This window comes from Euprymna scolopes, chromosome 6 (assembly GCF_053919585.1).
Source record: "Euprymna scolopes isolate OS-2025 chromosome 6, ASM5391958v1, whole genome shotgun sequence".
Taxonomy (NCBI): domain Eukaryota; kingdom Metazoa; phylum Mollusca; class Cephalopoda; order Sepiida; family Sepiolidae; genus Euprymna; species Euprymna scolopes.
The window spans coordinates 19,136,785-19,144,691 of NC_136487.1; the positions used below are offsets into that span (position 1 = coordinate 19,136,785).

The window sequence follows — 7,907 nt, forward strand, 5'->3', positions numbered from 1 at the left end:
TTCAAAACATATATATATATATATATATATATATATATATACACTTGTATGTATGTGTGTGTTTATATAAACATACGAAGCTACTCAGATATGTAGATATGCAAATTTTTGGAATATTTAAAATTGATAGGTGATTAAACAATAATCCACATATACATACATACATACATACATACATACATACATACATACATACATACATACATATACACACACACACACACACACACATATATATATATATACACACAATTTTAGTTTATTACGAAAACATTCATTAGTGTTAAACTATGTACAAATATATAAATATATGTATATATATATATATATATATATATATATATATATATATACATATGTATTGTACATATATGTTCATTTTTATTTTTATAAGAACCCCATGCGTATGTTTATATATAATTTTCTGTTTCTTATGCACATGTACATATTACGTGTACACGTATATATATATATATATATATATATATATATATATATATATATATATATATATATATATATATATAGTAAGTTATATTACCTGAAGAATCCTAGAGTGATGAAACGCGAAATATTCAGTGTAGCTTAATCGCCATGTAAATTTTATAATTTACTAACTAGCTCTACCTACGTATTGAGCACTTTTGAAGTAAATACTTAACGTTTACGCATAAATCTATACTTTCGTATATTAATTTTATGTGAGTAAATTAAGTAGTTATATATATATATATACACATATATATATATATTTATGCACACGTATATATATTCATGCTTATGTATATATATATATATATATATATATATATATATATTCATCCACATGCATATATATATATATATGTATTTGTATATATAATTCACGTATACATATACGTGTATTTATATACCTAAACACATATCAAGATTCTCATAAAAATTGGGTAATCATTTTATTTATATTATTCAAAAGGAAATAAAATCAATATGTAAGTCATTTCTCAAACATTAAATATTTGGAAAACCTTGGAAAATATGGTATGGATCGAATAACTACATTTCCTTCTGTCTTTGTTTTTCTGTCCGTCTGTCTGTCCATCTCTCTGTCTTTATGTATATATAAGTTGCTTTCCACATAAGAAACCAGTTCTCAATATATATATTTATATATTGAGCACTTGTTTCTTATGTGGAAAGCAACTTTTTATTAAGTAGCCCCACGAAGACTTCCTGCTTAGCTGATTATTGGTCCGAAAAATTAGCATGACCAGTGCCACGACTATGTGAATTTGTTTATATTAATATAACTATATCTTTCTAGTCTTTTATCGAGCAATCTTAATAATCTCGTTAAACCTATTAGTTATCACTCTTGAATACATTAAGCATTCTTTTCCTCCAAACCATGATTAGGTAACATAAAACAGATCATCGTAAACAAATAAACAAATATGTGCGTAAAAGAATCCTGGTTCATTTAATTATTAAAATAGTGAACACCATAAAAATGTATTATCAGTTGAATCGAGCATAACCACATGCATAATGAAAAAAAAAAAAAAATAGATGACAAATATTCCAGTTTATTGCGAGGAAAATCGTAAAACTATTTACGTTGTGATTCCCAAAGACACTTAAATACATACATACCTTAATCTGTACATCCGGTTACTATATTGAACGTGAAATTATGATTTCTACAATTCAAAACAACTTCCTTTCGCTTTATATTTTCTGACGACTTATGTCATTCGTCGAATATGGATGCCATCAAAGAAAATTGAAAGTGAAACACTGTTTCCTTGGCTTACTTCCCGGTAGAATGCAACGTCGTAGCTTTAAAATCTAATGTAAACAAGTTATTGTATATAGTCAAATTCTACCCAATTTACACCATTAACGATTGCTACAATACCACTTTACAGAAATTAACCCTTATCCTCGAGTAGCCTTCGGGCCTTAACAAGTGTTGAGTCCCAAATAAAAAAAAGTAATTATGTACTACAATTCACGCAATAGAAAAGTTAACTACATAAAAACAAAATAAGGTTTAGTTAATTTTATTTGGATTGTCCGGACTACTGTTCTCATTTTGTTTGTTATTTTTACAGTGTTCTACTCGATGTAACATCCAATCTTTTGCAGCTTCCTCTTGTCGAACTACAAAAACTTTGTAATACTCTACAATCTGCATGAGTTCTAATTGTATTTTAATATCACCCATACTGAGGATTGAACCTTCAACCCCCAGAAAGACTGCCATTTAGAACCGCTTGTTACTTAATATATCATTCGTTGAATACAGGTCCTTGCAAACGTTAGGCGTTGAGTCCAGATTTCCGAGTTCGACATAAAGATTCCCGAGTGCAAAACGATGCACGTGAAGACAGTAAGATGTTATATCTGCCAACAGGTTTTGAGAAAAACACCCAAGATGAGAACAGAAAAGGAATTCTAAACTAATTATTTACACGCATCCAAAAACAAAACTTGAACCCGTTTAAAGCAATATAACAGTATACAGAAAAGTAACCTACTTTCATGTTTCTCATCTTTTTTTTGTATAATTTTTGTATTTGCCATTCCTCAGACAAAAGTTCCATTAATACACATCTAAATAAAAAACAAAATTCGTTGCAAACCTAAAATCTATATATAAAAGTGAAAATGTGTGTGAGTGTGAGGACACTTCTCAACATACATGCTCAACGAATTTTTGATATACATACTTGATACTTGGTATATAGGATATTAAGATGTATTGAAAACTTTTAATAGGTTTTCATTCCGACAAAAACGGCTGCTATTTAGTAAAAATTGAAAAAATAGTAAATGGGAGTAATCGTATTTGATCTGTTTTCTAACTGTTTCACGAATGCGCATGCGTAGATCGTTCACATTACAGGTTTCTTATGTTAAGAATAAATAGGTTTGAAAACACTTTTCAAAGATTATGTTAGCCTACCTAATGGTTATCGTACTTGACTCACTGTCTTTAGGTTTTGGTTTCGATCTCAACACCCGTATTTTTTTTTTTTTACTTACAAGAAATGAACTGTTCAGAAAAAAAAAACATAATACTCGCATGCACATGTCTCAATTTCTGTATGAATTAAATTATAAAATTAATGAGTATTTTACGACCGGGCAATGCCGGGCGGTATGCTAGTAGTTAAAATAGTTCTATAAACAATTGCAAAAGATACACATTTTGGAGGTCAGAATAGGACATGATTCAATGAACAAATTTTTGTAACGTTTGATGTAAGGGATTCTTAAAATCTTCTAATGTATTCGACATTGGTGTCGTTCACACATATGCAAATTATTATATTGCGTAATATATTTTATGTGGAATTAACATAATCAAATTAATTATATTCAAATAGAATGGTACACAAACAAAATAATGGAACGCACCTTTATGTTGAGTCGTAAATCCGGAAAATTGTCCCTCACGGCGGTAAATGATTCCCGTTTTTTTTTTTTTTAGTGCTGGTTTCGTTTGGTTCAAAGACAGTCAATTGCTTCTCTTACTTCTTGTCTCATCTTTACCTATCTCGTCCCAGCTGAGATGAATCGTAAATATTTGAAGTTCTGATAAGCTTTCTCTCTCACTCTGTTTACCAAAAAAAAAGAAAAAAAAAGACAAAAATAATTTCTTTTTCTGTTACCTCCTGAAAGTCACCTTCTCCAGTTTGCTGACACAAATTGAAAACATATATAAATATATATTTAACTTCATATATTTCATAACACCATCACTGTCGTTTTTGCAATGGATGTCTTTTGTGCGTCAATTAACAACCTTGTTAAGACTGCGTGTAATTAGTTACTGTTATTCGTTATGTCCTCCGTAAAATCGTTGTTTTTATTTTTCAAACCACAACGGAAGTAATTAGTATTCGTCGTTATAGTATGCAAATAAGTCAAACAAATAGGTAAGTCAAGTATATAACAAGACAGGTAGATGGGTGGATTGGTAGCAAAACGGGAAGGTAGACAAGTAGTGAAAGTGCAAAAACGATCGTGTGGGACTTAAAGATTATAAGTTACGTCACTAAATAGTCAGATGGTGGGTAGATTAAGGCAACATGACAATATCAGTATATTTAAAGCTGTTCATGTTGATCAGCTAAAATATGTATGTCTAAGAGAAACCCTCACCGGATGATGTGACGAAAGCGATGGTTCTCTTCATCAGTCGAATGGCCGTCGCGAAGTGAATGAAAATGTTCTTTGGGATAGAATGTTATTGCACGCGTATTCTATTCTATTTCGGTTCTTCTTTCTTCTTTTTTTTTTTTGCATTTATGTATATACTACAAGCCTTGCGGGTCGTTGTCGAATGTTGACTATTATTGTTTTGTTAAAGCTAACTGGCATACTGATGGTTAAATAAATGATACGCCGCCAAGAAAAAAAAAACTACTTAAGGAATAACTATAAAAAAAAAGAAGGAACTAAACCAAAGAAACCAAAACATAACTAGAGTGAAAAAATAAGATTTGAACAAAAAATAAAATAATAATAATAATAAAAAGAAATATAAGTAAAAATAATAAAGACTCGTTCTCTTTCTACTATTTTCTCGTTTTCTTCTTTTGTATTTATTTATTTTAATACCTCCCAACCAGCCATTAATCTTTGGTCAGTAAAATAGACAGACAGATAGAAAAATACTTTTACTGTTCGCAATCAGCATTTTTTTTTTCGTGCCTCTCTGTTTTTATCTACCATTTAAACTCCTCCTCTTTCTATTCCTCATCCGCCTTTCCCCCTTCTTCAGTATCCTTTTTGCTTTCCTTCTTTCTTTATTACTTTCAATTTCCACTCTTACTTCATACCCCTCCCTCTCTTTCTCTACACCTCTCTCAATTCCGCGAGAAATGTTTTATTTTGTCTTATACGCAGATCACAAACATAGACTTTACTGTAAAAAAAAGGAAAAGAAAAAAAAAACCCACAAGAAACTACAATCAAAACAAAAAGCAACGAAAAAGTTTTTAAAAAATGCCGAAGGCTGGAAAAAAAGAAAAGAAAGCATGTGAGAACAGTAGAAGGGTGAGGGAAACACGTAACCTTACCTAACTTATCTGTGGAACTTTCCTCTCTCTTTTTACTGATATATACATATAACACATTTGCATGCATATGCATATATATATAATTAATATAGACATCTTGCATATATGTTATATATATATATATATATATATATATATATATATACACGATATATATAGAGAGAAAGAGTGAAAAATATATGCACGCATATTTACACATGATACTTATATATACACCAGAGATTAAAAGTAAAGTTTGAATGTAAATAAATATTTGAATTTGATATATCTATATATATTTTTTTACATACATTCTACAAATACAGCAATTTACGCAATATATATATATATATATATATATATATACACACACATTATATATAATATATATACACACATACACACACATTATATATATATATATATATATATACGTAAAAGTAATCAGGAAAGGTTAAAATATAACATACAGAGAACAACTTGCATTTAATATATATATATATATATATATATATATATATATATATATATATATATATATATATATATGTGCAGAAAAAGTAAGGAAAAGTGAAAATACAAACACATACGCAGAACATAAGTAAAGTTCAGAAGGGACAAAAATAACAGATAAAAAAAAAGCAGTTATACAAAATAAGAACAAACTAAATGAAATATACTAATAATAATGATGATGATGCTGGTGATGATGGTGATGATGCGGAGTAAGAAAAGTAAAAAGGAACCTTTTCTTTTGTCGGCGAAGGTGGGGAGGTGGGTGCACATGGGGGTGTAGTGTCAGAAACACAGAATCATGCTTAGTGTGCGGTGAGGAAGTGGGGGTGTGGGTGAGGAACTGGGAAGGATTGGTGGCTGGCTTGGAGAAGTGTAAGAGTTAGGGTTAGGGTTAGAAACGGAACAAGCACCAATGTGGAATCGAGAGAGAGAGAGAGAGAGAGAGAGAGAGAGAGAGAGAGAGAGAGAGAGAGAGAGAGAGAGAGAGAGAGAGAGAGGCGATGAGCTGTTTATAAAACATTACTAACAATTACTCTGCCCACCCAGGACGTCGGTAGAGTGTTTATTTTGAAATTTCAAATGGGAGAAATTGACCAGCCCCGAGTATAAACAACGATTAGAATCGGGAGGAGGTAGGAGGAAAGGGTTGTGAGAGAGAGGCACAAGTGTGAGCATCGTGGTTGGAGGAACCGTTTTTGGTGATGGTGGTGATGGTGGTGGATACAGTTTAGTAACAACGATGGTTGGAGTGGGAGGAAAGAGAAGAAGACAGCAAAGATAAGGATGGAGTGCGGAAGGGCCACAAGAGACCGGATGAAGAGGAAAGTGAGAGAAAAAAAAGGAAAGGATGATGGAGCAGATTAAAGACGAGAGAAGGAGAGGGGGAGCATGGGGCGGGAGAGAAAGATTCTAGAGGAATGGAAATGAGTTAAGAGACGCGATAGAGATGCCGGAGTAAGAAACACGAATAAGCTAAATATTAAGATGAGGGGAACATTAAATGAGGAGATTCTGAAGAGTTTTGAATAAGAAGGAAGACCAAGTTGTGAATGATAGACTAAATGAGAGGATGGATGAGGAAAGGGAATACGTTTAGATTTGTTATGGAAAATTTAATTCCAATACATAAGACCTGTTGTACAAGGATTCATTGTATGCGATTAGTTGAACACAAGTTTCTATTTTAGGTATACTTGGGAGAAAATTGTGCATTGAAGAATAGATGCTAGTCGAGAATTCAACCTGTTACGTCGCAGGGACAACCAATCAAAAATAGGAAAGAAATACAAATCTGACTGTACATTTTTTTAAAAGTGAAAATTAAATGCATTTGTTTCCGATTCCTCCAAAACAACGCATTTCATTATATTTTCAAAGTCTTTTCGCTCGTACATGTGCTTTTTTAAAAGCATCTGTCGCAACGCTTAAATTTTAGGTTTTCTGTCAAGGCCGTGTTCATCAGTCGATGTCAACTCAGTTGATCTTCCAAAGCTATTATGACAGCATCTAAGCGTCGGTCTGTCTTCAAATGTGCCAAACTCGCAAATGTATAACTGCGTTCTACTGGTAAACTGTCGTCAACTGGTAATTGTTCCCTAACTCTCGCAAACCGTCGCCACTGTCGTAAAACTCATAGCTATCACCAAAACTGCCCGTTCCGTAATTCTAAAAATATATCCAGCTCTTTTGTTCTCGTTGTTCGTTGTTTGACGCCTTGATTACAACTCCATCTCAGCTCTCCTTTGTGATTGTTGGTGAACAACTTCCTATGTCTTTCCACCAACCCAATTTCCAATACTTCTGTTGTCTTGACAAATCTATTTCCTCTTTTTTTTTTACAATATTTCTTTTTAGCGTTTTTGATTTTTTTTATTCCTTAGTAATTGAGGCGGGGTGGGAGCGTCAATTGAATCACACAGAGTGAATGATTGACTAATAGAGATACTGAAATGTGAGAAGCTGTTGGAAGAGTTAGAGAGAAAGGGGGGAAGAGATGTCGGGTATGGTAAGACATAGACGTAAAGAGGTATAATATATGACAAGACAGAGGAGAGAGAGGGAGAGAGAGAGAGAGAGAGAGAGAGAGAGAGAGAGAGAGAGAGAGAGAGAGGGAGTGCAAAGGAAAGAATGTTTTCGATCAGAAAAAAAAAGAATAAAATATTGATTGAACAAAAACATTGATATTATAAGGGTTAATTCAAATGTTTGTAATTATGTACTGTCTCCGGAATGCTGGTTTTTCCCACCAAACGTGCAATCCTCGGGCAGTTAGCATAAATTATCGCAATCAAGACTGATGCATGGTATATTTTAGACATTTATTGGTGTCCGATAGAAATTAAT

General features: G+C 32.1%; 1 protein-coding gene across 1 annotated transcript in view; it reads right to left on the bottom strand.

The window, feature by feature from the left end:
- The window catches only part of LOC145278302 (uncharacterized), a 142,220-nt gene extending 137,724 nt beyond the window's left edge, over nucleotides 1-4,496 (bottom strand). The window contains exon 1 of the mRNA XM_080130595.1: nucleotides 3,403-4,496. The gene's annotated coding sequence lies outside the window, so the exon portion shown is untranslated. The remainder of the gene's footprint in view (nucleotides 1-3,402) is intronic.
- Nucleotides 4,497-7,907: the final 3,411 nt, after the last annotated feature.